General features: G+C 40.8%; 1 long non-coding RNA gene across 10 annotated transcripts in view; it reads right to left on the minus strand.

Moving 5' to 3' along the window:
* Positions 1-9,253: 9,253 nt before the first annotated feature.
* LOC111855314 (uncharacterized) overlaps positions 9,254-22,911 on the minus strand; it is a 39,259-nt gene continuing 25,601 nt past the window's right edge. Inside the window, exons 2-6 of one of the 10 annotated variants that reach the window (XR_011982182.1) lie at positions 12,397-12,494; positions 11,444-11,769; positions 11,205-11,308; positions 10,402-11,075; positions 9,254-10,265 (exon numbers count right to left, since the gene is read on the minus strand). This is a non-coding gene — a long non-coding RNA (uncharacterized lncRNA). Of the gene's footprint in view, positions 10,266-10,401; positions 11,770-12,396; positions 12,495-22,911 lie in introns of all 10 variants that reach the window. The other 9 variants (XR_011982187.1, XR_011982188.1, XR_011982181.1 and 6 more) reach the window with 9 other exon arrangements.

The following is a 22,911-nucleotide window of genomic DNA, read 5'->3' on the forward strand; positions in this document are numbered from 1 at the left end:
GAAGACTGGTTATCTTTAAGACTGATACCATCTTTGATGCATGTGTTCCCATGAGATCCAGGAGGAGCTTCAGGAAGTACCAATCTGGGGGACTGAGCATCTGGCCAAGCTCACATCTGAAATGTCTTCCAAAAACTCTAGATATTTTAATCCATTTTATATGGCCCAATGACTATAGTAAAGCAATATGGTAGTACAACATATATTGTGTTTAGATGTCAATATATAAAAAAAACATATTTAAACACAACTATATCACTTCACTCTATAGATGTGATGCTGTGTATCTTACTATTTTTACAGTACTACATATACACTCACCTAAAGGATTATTAGGAAGACCTGTTCAAATTCTCGTTAATGCAATTATCTAATCAATCACATGGCAGTTGCTTCAATGCATTTAGGGGTGTGGTCCTGGTCAAGGCAATCTCCTGAACTCCAAACTGAATGTCAGAATGGGAAAGAAAGGTGATTTAAGCAATTTTGAGCGTGGCATGGTTGCTGGTGCCAGACGGGCCGGTCTGAGTATTTCACAATCTGCTCAGTTACTGGGATTTTCACCATTTCTAGGGTTTACAAAGAATGGTGTGCAAAGGGAAAAACATCCAGTATGCGGCAGTCCTGTGGGCGAAAATGCCTTGTTGATGCTAGAGGTCAGAGGAGAATGGGCCAACTGATTCAAGCTGATAGAAGAGCAACTTTGACTGAAATAACCACTCGTTACAACCGAGGTATGCAGCAAAGCATTTGTGAAGCCACAAACCGCACAACCTTGAGGCGGATGGGCTACAACAGCAGAAGACCCCACCGGGTACTACTCATCTCTACTACAAATTGGAAAAAGAGGCTACAATTTGCACGAGCTCATCAAAATTGGACAGTTGAAGACTGGAAAAATGTTGCCTGGTCTGATGAGTCTCGATTTCTGTTGAGACATTTAAATGGTAGAGTCAGAATTTGGCGTAAACAGAATGAGAACATGGATCCATCATGCCTTGTTACCACTGTGCAGGCTGGTGGTGGTGGTGTAATGGTGTGGGGGATGTTTTCTTGGCACACTTTAGGCCCCTTAGTGCCAATTGGCCATCGTTTAAATGCCACGGCCTACCTGAGCATTGTTTCTGACCATGTCCATCCCTTCATGACCACCATGTACCCATCCTCTGATGGCTACTTCCAGCAGGATAATGCACCATGTCACAAAGCACGAATCATTTGGTTTCTTGAACATGGTTTCTTGAACATGACAATGAGTTCACTGTACTAAAATGGCCCCCACAGTCACCAGATCTCAACCCAATAGAGCATCTTTGGGATGTGGTGGAACGGGAGCTTTGTGCCCTGGATGTGCATCCGAGAAATCTCCATCAACTGCAAGATGCTATCCTATCAATATGGGCCAACATTTCTAAAGAATGCTTTCAGCACCTTGTTGAATCAATGCCACGTAGAATTAAGGCAGTTCTGAAGGCGAAAGGGGGTCAAACACCGTATTAGTATGGTGTTCCTACAGTAATAATCCTTTAGGTGAGTGTAAGTTTTCTCAGAAGCCCAGTGTGTTGATTTTCCAGTTTCCTTCAATTGTTTAATAAATGTTCTGCAGGAAAAACCAGTTCACGCATGACCAACATCCTGCTTGAGAACAACTGAAATGAATATAAACACGCCTTCTTTGACATATACCTGGATGGGTAAACAGAAACTAAACCGTACTCGAATGATACACTTTGCAGCAGAACAGTTTATCTCAAAGTACATCTTGTGTAGTATCAAGAATGCCTGACCAGCAATGGCTTTCCAAACTAAAAGAAGTGATTGGAAAAAGTCCTTTGGCTTTAAACACAGGCATAGGTTTCGTCCTCTTGGGGCTGGAGAAGATGACAGAACTGGAATTTCAGTGTCCGTGCAATCCTTATAGGAATGCAGGGTTTTCCTCAGCATTCTTTGTCATTCCGGCACTGATGTCTATTATTTTGATGCTGATCATAAATAAAGTCAGTTGTGCTTCGTGCCCGGATAGATGTGCTTTGTGTTGGGAAATGTGTTGCAAGCTGATATCCTGCACTACGCCAGCAGTGGTGTGGCTGACCCTGCTGTTCTTTGATGGCAAATACTACACCTGTGCAGCTACAAGCTGGGAAGGAGAATATATCAACGTGGACAGTGGTGGCTCTCTGAAATGGTGTCAACCTTTGCAAGTGAATAAAGCTGAAATGGAGCAACTGAGGATTCTCTTTAAAGATTCCCTGTTTTGGTCTCAGGTAGGAACTCTGAAATAAATTAATAACTAAATACAGAAATAAATAAAGTAAAAAGATAAAATTGCCGAATTTTGAATCACATACTACTGTTGTCCATTGCTGGATAATTACTGAATATAAGTATATCTCTTAGATAGACATTGTTCAACTATTTTGTCAATTAAATCAACAATCATGCAACATATTCTTTTGCTTTGACTTCTGAATACTTCTCTCATATATTTTTTAGGTTGCGGGGTTTATACTGCTTGGTTTAATCTGTTTTGTACTTGGAATCCACTGGCTTTACCAATGCTGCAAAAAAGGAGAGGAAATCCTTGATCCCGAACAACCTATGAGAGTATTCCGAACCTCGGAAGCCCAGAGTCCTGGTCAACAATGATCCTCAGAGATGTCATCATCATGTAATAAATGCATGGTATTTTTATGAAATATATCCTTCCATTGTTCATCACTCTTTGTTCATTCAACTAAGACAAATAAAAACATTATGGCTGCAGACTAATATTCTTATAGTTTAAATTTTTTATAATATTTTAAATTTTCATTTTATTTCGAGTTTCATATTTTTTAAAGATATATCTATATTTAAAGATATCTATTTAGTTTTTATATATTTCAGTTTCAGTTTCACTTTTAATAACTTTATTTCTAGGGATAGACTGAAAGTTGTAGAGCTATTTTATGTCTTTAGAGAATCCTACATGAATACACAGTGCGAATATGTACTAATGTCCTCAAAACGGACAAAACATGTTATAGGTATTATTAATGGGTTACAAGTAACACTTTTGTACAAGGCCAGTATAAAAAGCTACCTATATAGCTACTGAGAACAGCTCCCTTGAAACCTGCCATTTTATTGGCAGAAAATGATGAAGAAGACAATGCATCAGCATGTGATTATATTATATTATAGGGATGTATGGTCACTGGCCCCTCAGGACTCTGCAACCCTGCACTCTTTTGGGCCTGTACTGCTTCTCTCCCCAGGGGGAAACTGTCAACCCGACTCTGATGAGACTGAGCTCAGACCATCACGCCACCACACCTGTTTACTTCACCTCAACCCCCACTGAACAAGAAGTGGCCCATAGGCCAGCTCTCACAGACCCTCTGTCCATACAGCCATCCTGCCCTCTCCCCCTCACTACCTGTGCTAACTGTGTTAGCAACTTTCATAGTTGGATCCATGCAACTCAATGAGGCCAATTACGGAAGTTGCTAGCAGGGGATTTTGGGAAACGCATCCTGGTTTAATTGTAGCTGTCATTCTGTGCAACATCACGACTGAAGCTTTCGCGTTGCTTAGAATGAGGAAATTGTACTTTTGGTCTCTATTCAAAATTTTAAATTGAGCCCTAATTATAACACATGATAAATCAATATAAATAGTACTGTATCATTCTCTACCTCATTCTGAAAATATACCGGTATACCAGCCAGTCCTAACGGTCCATTTCAGATTCTCTAACTGAATAATGTACAACCTTGATCAGTGAGTCAAATCAGGGACGGATTACGGACCGGGCCAGCGGGGCCGCTGCCCAGGGGCCCTTGGGGTGCAGGGGGCCCGAGGGGCCCCTAGCCCAAAACAATTTGCAACGCTTATCAACAATATATTTTCGTTTGTCTATTTTAGAGGGCCTACATTCTTTCATCATCTGCCTACAAGGGCCTCTGACCCTATATGGGGGGGGTGGTGCTGCCGGATGGTGGTGGTGGGGGGGGGGGGGGGGCGGGGAGCCTCGCGAACGTTTTGCCCAGGGGCCCACACAACCCATAATCCGTCCCTGAGTCAAATACTGTCTCACGTGGCACAGAGCACTTCTGTTATGAAAACCGCAACACCTTAAGAGAACCCAATACATGAAGGTAAGATAAGGCAAGACTTCATTGATCCCATACTGGGCAAATTTACTTGTTACAACAGCTTGAAGATAAAGATAAAATAGCAACACATTTAAAAGTGAAATTAACTTAATTTTTTTGTTTTGATGTTTTTGTGTCATCTTAATGTTTTTGCAGCTGTTAATGTTGACCTGCTCTGGGTTTTCAGAGCCACCATACACACAATGTATACAGTCAGACTACAACCTGCAGTTACATGAAAGGGGCGATATGGCAAAATATTTTATCATAATATTGTATTTTTTCCATATCATATTGATAATTATCATGATAAAATTCAAATTATTATTTCTTTACTTCAATGGTCCATTTTTGCTCAAATTTCCCTTAGAACTGCCCTTAAACAGATTCAGAAAATGAAAAAAGGCAACAAATTCAATGGACTGCAAACTGAAATCTACTTTTAATAAATGAATTAAATGAAAATAAATTTGTTTGTTGTAGGCCCTCACTAGAAAATGCCAATGGTACATTTTGTTGCTACGTTTTTTTTTCTGTCTGCCTTGCTGTTTGTTCCAGGGAATGGATTTGACTAGGACTGGGCAATAAGCCTTAAAAACATTTTTTTTTTTCGGAAATATTCTCACAATGATATTTCTCACAATATTATAAAATTAATATGCAGAATAGAGTAAAATATGACAAAATGTTTTGAGTTTTTCTGACATGGGCGACTTCACAAACCCAGCTGGAGAGGAAGAGTGTGTCAGGGTTGGGGTGGGGTGGGGAAGGCGGGGTGGTCAGGGGCAGGGGTGGAGAGGATGGAGAATCAAGAGAATGTCGGGTAAATTATAAAGGGAGTGCTCAGTCAAAACCGAAAAGAAAGAGAAAAAATAAAAGAATTTTAAGCGAGTATCACAAAAAATTTGGGCATAAATCACATGTGGGTGGAAAAGAAACGAAATAAAAAGACAGTAATAATGAGAAGGGAGTGTGTGCAGATGAAATGCATGTTAATGCCCTTACTGACCTCTGCGGTAAAACCCAACGGAAATCGAGGCCCTGACTGAATGGCGTCAGGCTCTTTGAGGTCATGTCACTTAACAATGTCATGTACACTTAACAATACACATGGTACACACAACACTAAAACAAATTATTTATTTAACACACACGCTTATTTATTTTTCATATTTGCACATATCAACATACCTATACAAACACATCATACTGGAATGTCTTCTTGCTATTTTGCACGCTACTTTGTATATCTTTGTATATCTGTATATAACTCTTTTTAAAACCTGTGTCTTGTCTTGTCACTGTCTTTCTGTTGCACTGTAGAGTTCTGTCACTACAACAAATTCCTCGTATATGTCAACATACCTGGCAATAAAGCTTATTCTTATCTTCTTATCTTATCTTATCTTCTTATGTGTGTGCACATGTCGGGTCGGTATTGCATTGCTGTTGCAAACCGGATCTATCTCGTTTGTCCAGCTTTCTGATTAGGGTGACTGGTATGCAAATAATGTCTTTGGGTGTGTCTAAAACCACATATTTGTCTCTTGGGTGGCTTTTCCACCGCACAAAGTACCGTAGGCTACTTTCGGTTCAGTACTTTCGCTTTTCCATTGACTTCCGGTCGAGTACCAGTACCGAAATCTCGAGTACCGAAAGTGTCAAACCAGTTGGGGTACTCCTTTGGTACTTCGGGGTGGGACTTGCAAACGTTTTTGCTGTCGATTGGTTATGCAAAAAGCCACCCACATGTGAACACAAAATACAACCGCCATCTTTTGAAACACACAGCGAACAGAGCGATCACAGCAAGAAACAAAATAAAAAGCAGTAGAAACAAAAATATAAAAAAAAGTAAAATGGAAGGATGGACAAACGAGGAAACACAGGCTTTAATCGCCATATGGTCGGATGAACAGATCCAGTGGGATTTGGATGGCACAACTCGAAATAAAAAAGTTTTTGCCGTTCCCGGCAATTCAGTTTCCCTATATATGTTTCCCCTGTCGCGCGCTGATTTTTAGCTGTTGTTTTCATGTCTTTTTACGAAGCTCTTGAGGTAAACAAGCCATATATTAATTTTAAAACATCACATATGCCTTTTCTATGTTTTTTGTTTTTACAGATAATAAATGAAATTACTTAATTTTCTGGATAGAGATATTTCTTGATGAAAATGGTACAGTATTGCTTATAAGACTATATTATGCGTGACGATCTACTGTATTCACATGTAATAATGTACCTGACTGATTTTCAGACATTTCACATACCTCTTTGCTTTAATATTAGAGGAAACATTATTTCCTGATAGACAGAAGAAACATAGGGAAACTGAATTGCCCGGAACACCGTAATACCAAGCCGCTTGGAAGAAATGGGGCACACGCGAAACACCGAACGATGCCGCTTGAAAATAAAAAAACATAATTAAATAATTTGTTTGCTTTCAAAAGACTGAATTAGCAGTAAGTTAATTCTTACTGCTTTGATCGGCTTAGCCAAAGTAAGTGTACCTACGTAAATGTAATTGATGGCAGCATGATTAGGATTTTACTAAATCTTATACTGTGATAGAAGCTGTCATAACAATAAACCGCATTTTCCAGCCTCAATTGTTAGTTTTAATTTTGTGCTGTCAGTCAGGGGCGGTCACTGATGATGTCATTTGGCACCGGTACCATTTTTTACGCCAGTGGAAAACCAACATGAAAGAAGTAGGCTACCAAACTTTCGGCACTTTATGGAAGTACCGAAAGTACGGTACCTGGTGCGGTGGAAAAACGCCCTTGGAGGCAAAATAAAAATAAGCAGTATATTTGAAGCGGTAGGTGAACGGTACCCGGATACATTTTGCAAAATTCAGAAGTGTGCAACCGATAGATGCTACGCTATCACACAAGGCCACTGGAGCTGCAACTGGAGACGAAGTCACGGTCTCAAAAATTTTTGTCAAGATGGTGGAGTATGGTGGAGTGCCATCTCTGTACAGATTTAAGCAGACAACAGTATCCAATTGTCAGGGTTCCGGAATGCATTCATCAATTCCAATCCAAATGAGGAAATGGAACTGGAATTGGGATTGGAAAACAAACTATGGGGAACAGAATTGGAATTGATTTCGAATTTCAGAGAGATTTAAATTCCAACTCCAGTTCCACTTCCTGAATTTGATTGGAATTGATGAATGCATTCCAGAAAGGCCCAATCCCTGCCAGTTTTTCAAATATATGTTTTTCCATTGATAATTTTTAACAGTTTTTAACTTTCTCGGGGGTAAAGCTATGTCATCCGAAAACATCTGGGTCAGGCAATATGCACGGTAGCAACTGAAATATATCCGAGTGCATGCATACTGTTTTCATAATACATACAGTATGCAGTACATTAATAGTCGAGTAGTAAGGTTCTAACAAAATTCTGTACATGCAGTGTGTAATGTACAGTGTTTGCGATTTCGGACGCATCCGTTAAGATTGAAGTCAGAGCCTCTACAAACCACTCCAACAGATCAATGGAGGACACCATCTCCAACATCCTGCACACAACCCTCAGCCATGTGGACAAGAAACTGGGCAACTATGTGCGATTGCTGTTTATTGATTATAGTTCAGCATTTAACAGCCCAGCAGACTGTTCACTAAACTGAGGAGTTTAGGATTAAATAACCGATTGTGTGCGTGGGCACTGGACTTTCACACTGGTAGGTCACAGGTGGTGAGTGCTGGGAGCTGTGTCTCCAACAGCATCACTATCAACACAGGATTTCCACAAGGGTGCGTACTCAGTCCATTAATGTACGCACTCTACACTCATGACTGTAAGGTCACTCATAGCTCCAACACCATTGGTAAATTTGCGGACGACACAGTTCTGTGTGTTGGCTCATCACCAACAACGATGAGTCGGCCTACATGGCTAAGGTAGAGAACCTAACAGCGTGGTGTCACAACAACAGTCTCCAGCTGAATGTCGACAAGACAAAGGAGCTGCTGGTGGACTTCAGTAGGAGGCAGCAGAGGGCCTACACTCCCCTCACCATCAACGGTTCTCCTGTGGAGAGAGTGAGGAGTTTTAAATATCTGGGTGTCCACATTTCTGAGGATGTGATGTGGACTGCTCACATCCAAGTCCAGTCCAAAAGGGCTAAGCAGCGCCTGTACCACCTGCGATGGCTGAGGAAGTTCAGGGTCTCTCCAACGATCCTATGGACTTTCTACTCAGGCGCTGTGGAGAGCATCCTGACTCAGAACATTACTTCCTGGTTCGGGAATAGCTGTGTTCAGGATTGCAAAGCCCTCCAGAGGGTGACCCGTGCAGCAGAACACTGCTGCAGGTCGGCCTTTCCATCTCTTCAGGACATTTACATCAAGAGATGTAGGAGCAGGGCCTTCAGAATCATAAAGGACGCATCCCACCACAACAGCCTGCTTCAGCTTCTGAACTCAGGAAGGAGACTCAGGAGCATCATGGCCAGGACTGAGAGGCTCAGGAGGAGTTTCTACCCCCAGGCCATAAGGTCTCTGAACCTGGACGTGCCATTGCACCTCACACCCTGATGTACATTGTGCTCTTGTGCCCCTCACCATATCCGCACTGCTACACTGCTCACTTTTTATGTCTGGTTACCGTTCATTTTGAACATACTCCTCTGCTTGCATTTTTAGCTTTTTGCACTTTTTAACTTCAGCAACTTGCACAGTCTACAAAAGAGCGGTTCAGGATGCATTTCACTACATGTTGTACTTTGTATAACTATGTATGTGACAATTAAAGAATCTTCAATCTTGAACTTGATGACCGAAGTATGCACTCAAAAAAATTATATGTTGGCATTACTTAACTTTTTTATGTCAACAGGTTCCACGTAACTGAGTTAAGTTGCCTTTAAGAAAGAATATTTATTTCAGTGAACCTAAGTTAATTACATAAAGTTAATGTAATTTTGTTTAGTTCAATCAACGTAACATTCATGATTTTGTATTAATCTATTTAGTTAATTAAGTTCAATTACTCTAAAATTTATAATGTTATGTTGTAAAAGAGAGAAGAAAAAAGTTTCAGTTTCATTGTGTTTATTAAATAAGATTTTTTACAATGTTTTACAATTAGCACTTTCTATTGTTTTTCCAACAATAAAATGTTTTTCAAAATCTACATGCTGTCTTTACTTATTGTAGTAAGTTAATACTATTAAAAGAATAATACAAGTATAAAGTAAAATAAAAGCATGCAGCCTTTAAATGAAAGGATTGACAAAAATGCTTTTTATACTTGGAAAAAATGAACAGCCTTCTTTAACAGTATAAAGAACACCTTCTTGAAACTAAAAAAAATCAGCTAACAACACTTGTTATTCAAAGGAAGATTAACATTTGAAAGCAAAGTAACATTTTTACAATGTTTAAATTTTTTTCAAACAGAACATGTTTACAAAATCTAAATACTGTCTTCACTTTTCAAAATAAAACTTCTTTACTTATTACAAGAAGTTAAAAAAAATAATAAATTAAATAATAATTACCAGTAAAAAGTAAAATAAAAGAATACTGTCTTTAAATTAAACGATTTACAAAAGTATACTTGGTGGAAAAAATAGTCTTCTTTAATAAACTTGAAAAAAAAAGCAGTAAACAACATTGCAGTTATTCAAATGAAGATTAACATCTGAAAGCAAAAGTAAAGATGAAGTAAAGATTATTAAAGACATCACCTGGTTAGCACTGAAAAAAAAAGTACTGCAACAGCCAGTGCAACATCATGGACAAAACATAGGTCCTGCCTCTTAGCCCTTCTTTCAAGTTACAGTGCCTATGAAAGGAGTTTATTTTTTAAGACCTGGACTTTGTTTGACAGCTTGTTGGCATCGAGTTGCATAAAATACTTTTGAATTGTTTCAAAAGATTATCTCAGATCCTGGGGGTAAGCCAAGTTTAATGCATAAATTAGACCAACCATCATGGAACATGCATTAGCTACATTGTCCAAGTTGTCAAGAACTTGGATGCCTTCGATGATGACACCAACATCTTCGTATGGGTCTGCAACATCTGCCCCTTCATGTTTGATGGCACAGATTCCGATAGTGGTGTTGCTCATCAAAATTTGGGCTTCATCATGTTCAGCGTCCTAAAAATAACAAAAGACAAGTACAAATAATAAGTACAAAATAAAACAATTACCAACAGATCAAAGGTAAAAACAGGTACTGGTTTTAGAGAAAAATACAAAAATTTTCTTAAAAAGAAAAATGTAAATAGCTTACCATGTACTCCTTCACTAGGTTTGAAGGATCTTCATTTAGGTAGACCACTAAGGCTTTCAGGATGCATTCACACTTTTTTTCAATGGTGATGCTCCAATCAAAATGAAATGAGAATTAGTACTTTTTGCTGTACATCTTAAATTTAAGTAGCATTACGCAAATTATCCCACTGCTGTATTTTACGAAAGTCAAGGGTGTCCATCAACCAATGGTCCCAAATCAGAAGCACTGCATGGGATACACAATTACCTTGAACGTCTGAGCTGTTCTAATTGTAGTTGCAAAAACAACTCTGTTAAAGTGTAAGAGGCAGAAAGTCATTGATGCTTCAAAATAAAAAAAATCATGATATTTGGAGCCTAAGAACGAAAATTCACCTTTAACTTTTAATCCATAATTTTAGTATAAAAAAGATTGAATGAAGGATGAGTTAAAAATAACAAAATAATCATATTTGGATGAAATATGTTTGGCCTATTATGAATTATGAGAATTGATGATGAATTTAGAGAACATACCTGATCCAAAACTGACAGGATGTCTGTGATCTTCTGTGCGGCTGCTCCTCCTTTCTTTTTCAAATTTTTGAGGAGCTGGGAGGAGAAATTATCAAGCTGACCCATGAATTTGGACACCAAAGGAATTGTTGTAATCCTGCTGAATTCCACAGATACCTGGTACAATTTCCAAACAAAACAAAACAAAAAAGAGAGGGAGACAAATCAGGAGGATAGCCTGTTGTAACATTAAAGTAGCTACGGTTTTCACTGAAAACACATTTTTTTTACACCCATGACATTTACTTCTTTCTCTGTAGCAAGTTTCACATGTCCTTGGTGCTCTTCTGCAGTCCAAAGTTTGAATTCACCTCCCTTCACTTCAGGGGTCTGAGAATTTGCACGAGAAGCTGTACAAAATCGACAACAGTACTCGCCTGAAAAGTTCTCAACGAATCCAGCCATGGAATGTGCGGCAAGATTATCAACCTCAACACATTGTACTGTCCCTTTAAGGAATGTTCCAAGTTATTGGACATACGCACCTTGCTGTTCCAAAGTTTGGAGATCTTGCAAAAGAGGTCGCAAGATTTTCTCAAATCCGTATGTCAGAGGAGATTCTGTAAAGACTCCAGTATTGGAACATACTGAAAAGTTCTGTTTCCCTTGGCTTCAAGAACATACTCTACAGGGTCTACAATTTTAAAAATTTCCCTGTAATATTGTTTGCGCTTAAATGCAGAAGCTTAGTGGACCACCATGCTTTATAGCAGAGAGTAAAGGGTTTGCTGCACTTAAAGATGTAACCAGGTCGTTGACTATTACTGCATCATTGTCAATTCTGTGCCTGTGTATGGTGTCTACAATGATTCTGTGAGACAAAGGGAGAGAAGCATCACTCAGTAAATAATGCAAGTCCCCACACAACTCATCTACAGCTGAGCCTGGAACATGGTAGTGATTTTCCAGCTTTAACAGCAAGGAAGCAAATTTAAGCTCTACCAACTTTGGCAGGTTCTCTGAAACCTCTTCTGTATCAGTAGAAGAGGAATCATCTTCTAACATAGATGTTTCAGTTTCTTCATTTGAAGGAGGGGTCATTAGATGTTTCTCTAACCTCTTGTGTTTTCACTATTCCTTCCTTAAAATTCTTTTACTGAAAACTGACAATGCTTTCGGCTCTTATGTGATTTGAATGTACCATACACGTTTGTTTTAAATGAGCAGACCTCAAACATACAACTAACTGTCTCATGACTGCGCAAGTAAATGATGAGAAAATAATCATTTACTGAAGGAATGTCAGTAACAGCACAAACATGACAATTTATCAGTGTAGTTTCAATACAGTGTAGAATATTGATTTTGAGGTAGCTGCTCACTGCCATGTGATCTGGATAAGTGGGACCGCAGTGCATTCCAGGTTTTAAAAGTGCATGGACAATTAGAATATGCACATGGATATTTGTGTTTGCGGCCATAATGTCCATGTACCAACCTGAAGTGCTTTAAAAGCTTTGATCTGGAGGTCTGAGACGATCCACAATCTCTGCACAGCCATATACAGGACTCTGCAGGCCTTCAAGTTTCAAAACTCTGTAAGGGAGAAAAAGAATGTGAGTCACCAAAGAATAACAACAAAATATGTAAAACTGCAAACTACTAAACTTAAGTAAAAATGTGTTAGCTGACCAAACAAACAAGCTTACATTAAATAGCTAGATGTCATCTTAATTAAATGTCAAATATGCTTATTGCCATGTGTTTTTTTGGGGGGTTTATCAGGCTTGAATAGTAAAACGAGATATTAAATAACAATGTGCCAACACCACGTTTTAAGATTATTAATAAAGTTATTAAAACTGACATTAGAACGTGATAAAACTGCTGTACAAGCACAAAACAATCAGTTAAAATGGAGAAACCATTCCTTACTAGCAATTTAATGTCATTTACAACTTTTTAACATTTTGGGTGATGTAATATATAGGGGTGTAAATCACACCTTTCCTCGCGATACGATACAATATCGATTCCTTAAGCCAACGGTTAGATTTTTTTTGATATCTCAGAAATCCCCACGATATGATATGATGCGATTTGACTCAGTTCGATACTGGGGATTGTAGTCGAAATGATGACATTTCACACAATCCTTTATATTTCAATGAAATGCTCCACATTTCCCTTCTTCGGAATAGCAATGGTAGACTGACAGATGAGGCAAATGCACTTCAAATATGACATGGTGGGAAAAGAACAGTCCTCCTCCCATTTCGTATGGAAGTGGTAGGTTTTTGGCTTCTTACTTGGTCCAGCTCCCCCATTCATTTTTATACCCTTTCTTAAGTTTAGTAGAAATAAATTGGAGGCTGACTAGGCCACTCGGTAGCTTGCAGCAGCTGGCGAGGGTGAACGCGTCATCCATCCTCTATTTTTTATGCCATACATTCTACCCACACTACCTTTGCAATCAACCAGTAGATCGCGATCGACGTACTGGCCGTAGACTAGGGCTGCACGATTTTGAGAAAAAACCTAATTGCGGTTTTTCTGACAAATATTGCGATTGCGATGCGATTTTCGATTTTTGCTTTCGATACTTTTAAGTGCATAAAACCTAAAATTAAGAATAAAATATGTTGTTACTTTTACGACACAGAGGGTTAAATAAACTACATACATAGTGATTGAGGTAATGAGATTGTTTGATGCTTCGTGATTATTAAATACCTGAACCTAAATACCAAATAATAAGAAGACATAATGGAAATTAACTTAACCACTTGGTCATTTGTTTTTAAATTTAACAATCTTAAACACTGAAAAATAGAAAATGAATTCTTATTAGATTAAGATTTACAATTAGAAAAACAAAATAATTCTGTAGTCCACTGCCATTTACTGAACATGAAACTGTTATATTACACTCTCCTGTCACCGAAGAAGTGCCTTCGGCCATTTCTGCGCAGTTACAAGCTTTTTCTATTGGCACAATTCGAGGTACACGTTGTGTGTACTGCATACAACCTTGTTTCCATTGCCATTTCTAATTGGCCAGCAAGCCAGGAACGCGAGATTCGACCATTTTGATTGGCTAATAGGTTTGTCACTCAAATATCAGAGGCGAGGGAAAAAACTTCAGACTCCTGAGGTTAGGTTATTGCGGGAGTTAAAACCTCAATATCGATGCGATAAAGGTTAATCGTGCAGCCCTAGCGTAGACCATGTATATGTCGGAGTGGGTCATGAAAACAATACTGGAACAGGCGAGAAAAAAAATGCATGTATCGATATTTGTCCGGTCACATCGATGCATCGGATCGTTTGCCGTTGAATTGATATTGTTGATAAATGTATGATTGCATGTAACTGTACCTACACATGACCAAAAGGTGGCAGTGTTTGTTAGGTGTATATTTGGCGCCACCCCCTATATGCAGTAAGGGAATTTCTTCTCTCTCTCTGCACTTGGCTCATGGAGAGCGGTGTATCTGTTTGTGTCATTAATAAACTATGCCAGTAAGGGCTGAAGATAAAAGTGACTGTACTCATCATTAGAATTATTATTCCGCTACAAGAAGGCAAGGTTATGCACTGTGGACGTAATTCTGCTAACAGGTTATGGGCCCAGGAAATGGCGGACATGTGCGATAGCAAGACGCCTAGCTACTAGCACGCCAAGAAGTAGCAAGTTAGCTGAAAGTGATAGCTAGTTTAGCGGCGAGAGAACCAGAAAGCTAAATGTAAGCCGAAACGGGAGTTAAGCCATGACCAACAGAAGCAAGACCAAATGGCCCACGTTCGACGGGAGAGCAGAGGAGTATGAGCTCTGGGAAGAAAGGATGTTGTGCTGCATGCACAGTGTTGGCCTGAAACAGACAATCCTGAACGAGCCTGCTGCACCTCTGACGGTGGAAGAACAGGCCCAAGAGGACAAGCTTAATGCGGATTGCGCGCTCGTGCCATTACTCGACAATACGAGCTTGGGACTGATATTCAGAGACACTAAAGACAAAGGCAGAGAGAGTCTCAGAGTGTTACGAGAACACTACATCGGTAAAGGTAGGCCACGGATTTTCTTCCTGTACATAACACTTACCTCACTGAAGAAAACGGACACAGAGACCGTAACTGAATACATTATCAGAGCAGAGCAAATCATTACGGCACTCAGAGGTGCAGGTGAAGCACCAAGTGAGGGACTGATGATGGCGATGGTTATGAGGGGACTACCAGAAAAGTACAAGCCGTTCACGCTGATGGTTACACATGGTTCAGCGGATATGAAGTTGGGAGAGTTCAAAGCCAAGTTACGAAACTTTGAGGCATCGGAAGATTCAGACCCAACCGCCGAGGAAGCAGGAGAGCGAGTCCTGAAGGCCCAGGCGGTGCCAAAGAAGAAAGACGCACACGTGACGGACCTAGAGTGTTGGCGATGTGGAGAAAAGGGCCACCGGAAAAATAACTGCACAAAGAAAGCTTGATGTAGTTTCTGCAAAATCACAGGTCACACAGATAAAACGTGTAGAAAGAAAGAACGTGCACAGGGTTCTTGGTGCGCGTGTGCCCAAGATAGCGGCTGTGGTGGCGACAGCCGTAAAGCCAGTCGCGGGCGAGATGGCGTGCGGGGAGCCGCAGGGAGAAGATTTCACATTCGGGGCACAGGTAGAAGAGGCCAACTGGTCAGGGCAACAGCTACTGATCCAGAGAAAAGGGCTACTCGTCGACACGGGCGCGTCATCCCACATCATCAACGACAGGAGCCGGTTCAAGAACTTTGATAGCACCTTCAAGCCCGAGAGGCACAGCATGGAGCTGGTAGATGGGAAGCGCACCTTCTGGTTGGCACAGGGCAGGGGAGACGCACAGGTATGCCTCATCGACAGCAAGGGGCGCCGGTGTACAGTGACATTAAAAGGCAACAAAGCATTTTAGACTTTGTAAAGAAACCATAGTAACACGGTGTACTGTAGTTCGTTTTTACAAAAAGCTAACCAGTGTCAAAATTAAATTCACGAGTCATTTCGCTCTGACACAGCTCTGAAAAGTATCATACACGTGGTTACTATGGTTTCTTTACAAAGTCTAAAATGCTTTGTTGCTTTTGCCTTTAACAGTCTGCTTGAAAACAAATGCTTCAATATTATTTATACTGTCTAAAAAAGTTTTACCTGGATCGCGTTTCACAGCTGCATTGTTCAGCAAATTACCATGCGAATGCGATTTGAATACGTGCTGTTTAGCACTTGTGATACATTTTTAAAAGCCGGCGAATCGTCACGGGGATCAAGATAACTGATGTTAAGTGGCAATTTTGGCCCTCTTTTGTGCTCGAGATATTAGGGTTCGGTGACATAAAAGAATCGACATAACCGATGAGAAAATGCCAAGACAAAGAGGGAATTTGGCAGTTCCACTTCAAAAACGTCGACTTAATAGGGTTGGCGAGTTATATATATATATATATCAGGGACGGATTATGGGTTGTGTGGGCCCCTGGGCAAAACGTTCGCGAGGGCCCCCCCACCACCACCACCACCACCACCACCACAATTCAAGGGCCCTTGGCAGCCAAACGCCCTCCCTCCATGTTTCCATCAGAGGCCCTATAGGGTCAGGGGCCCTTGTAGGCAGAGGATCAAAGAATGTAGGCCCTCTAAAATAGACAAACGAAAATACATTGTTGATAAGCGTTGCAAATTGTTTTGGGCTAGGGGCCCCACGGGCCCCCTGCACCCCAAGGGCCCCTGGGCAGCGGCCCCGCTGGCCCGGTCCGTAATCCGTCCCTGATATATATATTCAAATGTATATTGAAATATCGGAAATGTGTTTAAAAATCGTATCACGGTTATTGAAAAAAATTCTATTGCGATATATATTGATATCGAATTATTGTCCAGCCCTACTTGTATTGGTGATGTCCGTCACTGCCCTCCTTAATTGTATATACCCATCTACCTCCCACTGTCTCTCTGCAATGTAGTCAAGGTAAAGGTCTGGTTGTCCTCTAAAGACTGAAACTCCTCATCCATTGCTCTCTTCCACTCTTCTGACTCAGTTGATGCCATAGCCTCTTTAAAAGTTAGTGGAATACCACAAACAGCTCGGTAGCAATAGTCCTTGCTAGTGAGTGTGCTGTCATCCTCGTCACTATCTTCCTGACTATAATCCTTCAGATACCCTGGAGGTTTATGCTCTCTGATGGGATATTTCCCTCTGCTTGAGGCCTGTGACGTCACCCTAGGATGCTTCTTGCCATCATCCTCTAGTGACTATGGATTATCAGTCTGTATATCAGTGTTGAAGGTACTAGACTGTGGTGTCTGTCTATGCTCACTATTCACTATGGGGTCCAGTTCTAGTGTGACAAAGTTTGTGACAAACTTTACTAATCTGTTCTTTTGTATTTTCTGTTTACCGGGGTAGTAAACTAGGAAGGCAGGGCTACCCTTGTCATGTCCTACAAACAGTCCCTTCTCGCACCTAGAATCTAATGTACCCCCGTCTGGCTGATAACACACTGACCCAAACTTGTGCATCTTGGCTAGATCACACTTCTTTCCCGTCAGTGCTGTGTAAGGTGTAGTACCCGTGTGCTTGTTAAAGCACCGATTTCTGGTGTAGGCAGCATCCTGAATGGCTTAATGCCAAAGGCTTTTGGGCAGACCACTGTCAATGAGCTTACACCTTGCCATTTAGAAAAGAGTGCATCCCTCCCTCTCTGCTATCCCGTTCTGATGAGGCGAGTAGGGACAAGACGCCTCGTGTTTGATTTTATTCTGTCTCAGTAGTGTCTGAAACTCTCTATTGGTGAACTCAGTCCCGTTATCTGATCGAATGCATTTTAGGACGAGATAAGTGGGTTCGAGTGTATATATATATATATATTCAAATGTATATCGAAATATCGGAAATGTGTTTAAAAATCGTATCACCGTTATTGAAAAAAATTCTATCGCGATATATATTGATATCGAATTATTGTCCAGCCCTAGAATCAGTATAAACATAGCAATCACTCAGCCCTTCCTGCTTCCAAAGCCATTGCTCACAATTCAGCCCATTGGTTGCTTTTACCTTCACCTGTCATTTCCAACATGTGCTGCGTACATAGATTATATGCCGCAGCTTTCCACTTTCGCTTACCATCGACATACTTAGCCACCCCATCCGTACACCACACATGCTATTTCTGTTCTTCACCCCCCACAATATAGGGGACTCCACCAACACCGTCAATATCACAATCTCTTCCCCTTTCTCTACAACATCTGACATTTGTCATTTACATACCATTTCCATTTAAAAACCCATGCTTCTTACGCTCCACTAATCCGGTGCTGCTTCAACCTCACTACTTTGTTTGCGAGAGGTATGGGCTGGGGAAAGGTTGCATCTTCACCTTCCCCACCAATACCGGTCGCGCTGTCACCTTACCTCCAAATTTTAAATTGTCCATCCCACTCCTGGGTCCCAGGTGTAATCACCATCATGATTAGGCTTATCCCACTCCCCAAGATCTCCCAATTCTCTCAATCTGAACGCCACATCTCCTATTCTTTCCCCTACCATACTCAACGACAATGACATCACTGCTGCCTTGTACTGAGTGGGTGCTGTTTTAATGAGAGCATTCCGGGTCAGTATTGTTAAAGATAAGTCATCCAGTGCATCAATATGCCCGGTATACACACCCGCCCTCATAGTTAACTGTCGCATTCTAGAGATCGCTTCTGACAAGGTTTGCCACTGGCCCAGTTTTTCCAGCCAGCTGCTTTCATCGGGGTATCGCTGGTTCACCCCGTTGCCCATAAGGGCTAGGAGGGTAGTGTCACTGCCTCTCCCATCTATTGGTGGCTGCCTGTGCTCACGATATTGAGACCGCACTACAGCATCTGTGCTTAAATCACAAAAATGGTGACAATCCTTATGATCTATGGACATCTGTGCCGCACCTTGATCATACAGCCTGACCAACCATTTATCTAATGGTTTTCCTGGTCGCTGCATCATCCGCTCCCGTATATCGCTAATCTCCTTCTGTGTGAAATCGTCCACAAGTAGCTCAGACTGCCGTGGTCTCTGACCAGCAGGATCTTGCACTTGCCTTCTCCGCGAAATAGGGAGTGCAGAAGTTGTTAACGGAGGGGGATCAATAAGAGATCCCCGATCAGGATCCGCGACTTTATCTGGGTTGTAAATATCAATATCCTCACCATCTGAGTCCCAGATATTGCCATCCCATCGCTCGGGATCCCAATTATCAGCTGTTGCAGTAGCAACAAATGCTCTTATTTTTCGTGGACATGGTGTCCGTTTTTTGCTGGCATTGGCTTTTGCTACTTGCATCGCAGCCCGCTCTGCAACCCCCGTTACTTGTTGCAGGCGTTGGTGTAAAATATCCACCTGACCCTGTGCCAGGGTCATCCGACCTAATGCCTCAGTTAACTCTCTCATTTGTCCCTCTTTCTCCCTTTCAGCCTGGTCTGCGCGCTCATACTGCATGCAGCCAACACGATCCATAGGCGTCTCTGTAGAGCACGCACGGGATCCTTTGCAACCGGAACCTTTTTAAAGCACGACAATACCTGATCAGGCTCGGCTTTTCTCAACGCAGCAGTCCAGGAATCAACAGGCCCTCCACCTTTCCTTATCTCCTGAGCTAACGCGGCAAACTGCGTCTCATCCCACTCAGGGAGCACTTCAGGCTCGGGCGCTGCTATCTTTCTTGTTTGTATCTATCTATGTTTGTTCCTTAGTCCTATATCTTTTTCCCCTCAGATCCTGCCGACTACACCAAAATGTATTAAAATGGACGAGAGAGGGATATAGGGCTCTCGAAGGAACAAACAGGTACGCTTAGGTTCACTCAAATACACTTTAATAAGTAATACAAAATGATCTCGCATTAACATCAATACTAAGCTATCATATTGAAGGCAATGCAAAATAACGCGTACTACAATGGGTATCAAATAATATATATCTTATAGAACATAAGAACTATACAAACGAGAGGAGGCCATTCGGCCCATCGAGCTCGCTTGGGTAGAACTTAACTAATAGCTCAGAGTTGTTAAAATCTTATCTAGCTCTGATTTAAAGGAACCCAAGGATTCAGCTTGCACTATGTTATCAGGAAGACTATTCCATACTCTGACTACACGCTGTGTAAAGAAGTGCTTCCTTAAATCCAGTTTGAAATGTTCTCCCGCTAATTTCCACCTATGGCCACGAGTTCTTGTATTTGAACTAATGCTGAAGTAACTATTCCGTTGAACAGCATCCAAACCTGTTAGAATCTTATAGACCTGGATCATGTCCCCCCTCAGTCTCCTTTGCTTGAGGCTGAACAGATTTAGCTCAAATAACCTTTCCTCGTATGACATTCCTCTAAGACCAGGAATCATTCTTGTGGCCCTACGCTGCACCTTTTCTAAGGCCGCTATGTCCTTTTTAAGATATGGTGACCAAACCTGTACACAATATTCTAGGTGAGGTCTCACCAAGGAATTGTATAATCTTAGCATTACCTCCCTTGACTTAAACTCCACACACCTGGAGATATACCCCAACATCCTATTGGCCTTTTTTATTGCTTCCCCGCACTGGCGAGAATAAGACATGGAAGCGTCAACATACACACCAAGGTCTTTCTCATAATCAGCTACCTTTATTTCAGTAGGTCCCATAAAATACCTGTACTTTATATTTCTGCTCCCTACATGGAGTACCTTACATTTGTCTATGTTAAATTTCATCTGCCAGGTATCGGCCCAGTCACTAATTAAATTAAGATCCCGCTGTAGCTGCTGAGCCGCTAGTTCAGTATCTGCTACACCACCCACCTTGGTGTCATCTGCAAATTTCAGTTTACTGTATATATTGGTGTCTATATCATTTATGTAAATTAGGAACAAAAGTGGTCCTAAAATTGAACCCTGCGGTACCCCACTATGAACGCAGGCCCACTGTGACATTGAGCCTCTTATAACTACTCGCTGCTTCCTATCCGTTAAACCGGTTATTAATCCAGGTCGCTACAGTTCCTAAAATACCTGTCACTTTGAGTTTAAGTGAGAGCCTCTTGTGGGGAACAACATCAAAAGCCTTTTGGAAATCTAAATAGATGACATCATAGGCCTTCTTATCATCAGCTTCCTGAGTAGCTTCCTCAAAAAACTCCAACAGATTTGTTAAACAGGATCTACCTCTCCTAAATCCATGCTGGCTATCCCTCAAAATGTTATTTGAGTCCAGGTAATCTACCATTTTCTCTTTGATTATAGCCTCCATAACTTTACCAGTTATACAAGTTAGACTGATTGGCCTATAGTTTGACAAATTACTTCTATCCCCTTTTTTGAAAATGGGCGTTATGTTGGCATGCTTCCAATCAGAAGGTACCACACCTTCGGATAAGGATTTTTGAAATAGTAATGTTAAGGGTCTGCAAATAATATCCCTCATCTCTTTTAACACTATAGGTAAGATGCCATCAGGGCCCTGTGATTTATTTATTTTGAGCTTAGCTAGGCTTTGCAAAACATCAGCTTCAATTATATATATATTAGTTATAGACGATGTTGGATTAGTAATAAGAACTGGTAAGTTACTAGTGTCCTCGACAGTGAATACCCGTGCAAAACTATCATTGAACTCATTTACTATGTCAATGTCGTTTTCAATTATAAGACCCTTACTATCCTGCAGATTAGTAATTTCAGCTTTTAGAGCTCTTTTAGAGTTAAAATACTGGAAGAAACTTTTAACGTCATCCTTAGCCTCCAATGCGATCTTCCTTTCGACATTCCTTTTAGCTCGTCTAATGTCATTTTTTAATTCAGCCTGTAGATTTAGATACTCTTGCTTTATTATGTCATCATCAGTTATTTTCCATCTCTGGAACAAAGCCCTTTTCCTCCTTACTTTATACTTTATTTCCCTATTAAACCACCTAGGTTGCAATTTCCTAGATTTATTCTTGCTGGAAACAGGTATGAAGTCCTCTTGCACTTGCAATAATGTGCTTTTAAAGAATTCCCATGCCTCTTCAACAGTTTTGTTATTTAACTCCATCCAGTTCACAGTTTCTAGTTTTAATCTCATACAATTGAAGTTAGCCTTCCTAACATTATATATTTTTGATTTGGACTTTGCTCTTCGGGCACTAAACTTAACCTCAAATTTAACCATGTTATGATCGCTACTGTCAAGTGGTTCTAAAACGTCTAATTTACCAATCCTGTCCTGGTTATTAGACAAAACAAGATCAAGAATGGCATCTCCCCTGGTAGGGGTGTTAACAAACTGAGTAAAAAAACAATCCTGTACTAATTCCACCATCTCAAGTTCATTTTCAGAAGAGCCAGCAACAATGTCCCACTGCATCCCCGGTAGATTAAAATCACCCATAACTACCACATAATTTTTATTGCTCATAATCCTAATATCACTGTATAACAATCTGCTTTCCTCAGCAGCTACATTGGGTGCTCTGTAACAAACACCGACAATTAGGCTATTTGAGTTTGTAGCATCTAATTTTACCCATATAGCTTCCGTACTTTTACTTATATCAGTAAGCTCCCTTGCCTGCAAGTTTTCCTTTGCATATACTGCAACACCACCTCCCTTCTTACCTATACGGTCTTTACGGAACAATGTGTAACCATCCATATTATATTCTTGTCCATCCTTATCACTCAACCACGTTTCAGTTATTGCTATAATATCATAAGAGTCCGATGAGATAAGAGCCTCTAAATCATGAATTTTATTCCTAATACTCCTGCCGTTTAAATACAGACAACAAAGGGTAGGCCTATTACAGTGCCTACTTATAATATGATTTTTTGGGGCTTTCCATTTCCCCCCACTTACATACTTAACTAACCTCCCTGCCCCCCCAGTCCCTAGTTTAAACATTCCTCAACTACTCTACAAATACGCCTTCCCAGTACACTGGTTCCCCTCCGGTTCAGATGCAACCCATCCGGCTTGAACAGGT

This window comes from Paramormyrops kingsleyae, chromosome 13 (assembly GCF_048594095.1).
Source record: "Paramormyrops kingsleyae isolate MSU_618 chromosome 13, PKINGS_0.4, whole genome shotgun sequence".
Taxonomy (NCBI): Eukaryota; Metazoa; Chordata; class Actinopteri; order Osteoglossiformes; family Mormyridae; genus Paramormyrops; species Paramormyrops kingsleyae.